General features: G+C 47.0%; 1 pseudogene; it reads left to right on the top strand.

Annotated features, from left to right (window-relative positions):
- The first annotated feature begins 334 nt into the window (after positions 1-334).
- Positions 335-1,682, top strand: LOC115838806 (tyrosine--tRNA ligase, mitochondrial pseudogene; annotated as a pseudogene).
- Positions 1,683-2,542: the final 860 nt, after the last annotated feature.

Consider the following 2,542-nt stretch of genomic DNA (forward strand, 5'->3'; position numbering starts at 1 on the left):
ATCTTATTTCTCATCAAAACCACATGATGCTGGGGGGAGGGATAAATCAGGAGTTTGGGATTAACATATACACACTACAATATATAAAATAATCAACAAGGACCTACTGTATGGCACGGGAAACTATACTCAATATCTTGTAATAACCTAAATGAGAAACAAATTTTAAAAAGAACATAAATATATATGCATAACTGAATCACTCTGCTGTACACCTGAAACTAACACAACGTTGTAAATCAACTATACTCCAATATAAGATAAAAATTAGCAAACAAAAAAAAACAAAAAATAAACCCACATGAGGCAGCATTTCCTTCCTACTGCTGCCAGGATGGCGATGCCCGTGTTGCGGTGCATTTCCTGGAGCCGGTGGTTTGGGAGCCCAGGTCGGTCAGGAGTCTTGCTCCGGGGCTGTGTAAAGCCCACTTGGGCACCCAGGGGTTGCTGGCGGTGCAGAACGCTCGGGGTCTGTTCAAGGAATTCTCCCCAGAGAGAGGAACGAAGACAGAGCTCCCCCAGCTCTTTGACCGCGGCCCGGCAAGCAGTTTTCCTCAGGCCATCCACCGCGGTTCGACCCCACGGCGGACCGGCTTCCGGTGGGGCACCTGCTGGCGCTTTGGGGCCTCACTTCCAGCGAGCGCGCCACCACGTGACCACACTGGTGGGAGAAGCCATGGCGCCGGCGAGACCAAAGCTGCGGCACCGCAGAGCACTAGGCGCTGGAGGCGGAGCCTGTGTGAAGAGGCGTGTGCGCCTGCTCCAAGGGCTCGTGGCTCATCACCGGCGGCTGTTCACTAATGGGCCGACTTGGGGCAGCTTCGTGGTGCAGCGCGACCCGGCCTGGTACCGGAAGCAGCACCTGGTGGACTTCCTAGCGGCAGTGGTCGGCCACTTCCGCATGGGCACGCAGCTGAACCTCAAGAGCCTCGAAGGCAGAGTTGTAATACCTGGTGCTCCAGGCCTCTGATTTCTACTACATGTTCCATCGTTATGGATGCCGGGTCCAGCTGGGTGGATCTGAACAGCTAGACAATATCATGTACGAATCTGAGTTCATCCACAAGTTGACTGGAGAAGATGTATTATATTTGGAATCTCTGTTCCTCTAATTACAGCTGGAGCAAAACTGGGAAAGTCTGCTGGCAATGCTGTTTGGCTTATGGTATCGATTTTTTGTCAGGCAGCAAGATGATTGGGTAGAAAGGTCCCTGAATCGGTTCACTTTTCTGCCCCTTGCAGAGATTGACCACATAATGTAGCTACATGTCAAAGAGCCAGAAAAGCGGGGTCCTCGGAAACGACTTGCTGCATTAGTCACAAAGCTTGTTGAGGAACAAGAAGGGCTGGACTCTGCTAAAAGTTTCACACAAGCCCTTTAGCAGCATAGATGCACTGGAGGTCATGTGTGATCAAGGGTTATAAGAGTTGTCGAAAGAAGCTTCATTTCTGAATTAGTTCTTGACCCTGGAACAAGCGTCCTAGATTTGCTGCAAAGTAAATGCCATTCCAGATGGTCCCTGAGGGTATCAGATGATCACAGAAGGCAGAGTCAGTATAAATCTCAAACAAGTAACAAATCCTGAGAGTGTGTTGTCGGACCACATATTCTTAAGAATGGCCTTTCGTTACGTAAAATAGGAAAAAGGAATTTCTACGTGATAAAATGGCTTCAGCTGTGATGAAAAACCCTTCTGATGGTTCAAACTTATTCATCATTCATTCCCAAGACATACGAACTTATACCTTCGCTTTTGCAAATCCACATCAGAGAATGGAGTATACTCTCGGCCTCACAGTGTGAGTAATTTCATTATTTATATAGGTTGATTATGTTTGTGGAGTAGTGGGCTATTTTATTTCCTGATCCGTAAACATTAAGGACTACCATAGAAAAGCATGATTTCCAGGATTAATCTCTTTTAATAATTATACTTCATGAAGAACGAAATGCTGTCTTTCCTATCCTGTCCTTGCTCTTTTGGAGATGAGTAGGAACACTGAAAAAGAGGTACTATAAGGACTTGTGGATACTTTTATATCAGGTGTGTATCTCACTGGATTTTTTTGTTGTTTGGGAAGCAAATACAGTTCTCCGTAAAAAAGGAGAAAAGTTAGAGGAAGTCATAGTTGGCATTAGAAATTGAAGTAGAAATAGTTTCTTTTTTAAAAATTTATTTATTTATTTATTGGCTGTGTTGGGTCTTCCTTGCTGCGGGCGGGCTTTCTCTATTTGCGGCAAGCGGGCGCTACTCTTCGTTGTGGTGCACGGGCTTCTCATTGTGGTGGCTTCTCTTGTTGCGGAGCACGGGCTCTAGGCGCGCCAGCTTCAGTAGTCGTGGCACATGGGCTCAGTAATTGTGGCTTGCGGACTCTAGAGCGCAGGCTCAGTAACTGTGGCACACGGCATGTGGGATCTTCCTGGAGCAGGGCTCGAACCCGTGTTCCCTGCATTGTCAGGCGGATTCTTAACCACTGCGCCACCAGGGAAGTCGCCAAAATAGTTTCTTTTCAAGGAAAAGAAAAATCAGTACTTGACTTT

The sequence above is a fragment of the Globicephala melas genome, chromosome 11, assembly GCF_963455315.2.
Source record: "Globicephala melas chromosome 11, mGloMel1.2, whole genome shotgun sequence".
Lineage (NCBI taxonomy): Eukaryota > Metazoa > Chordata > Mammalia > Artiodactyla > Delphinidae > Globicephala > Globicephala melas.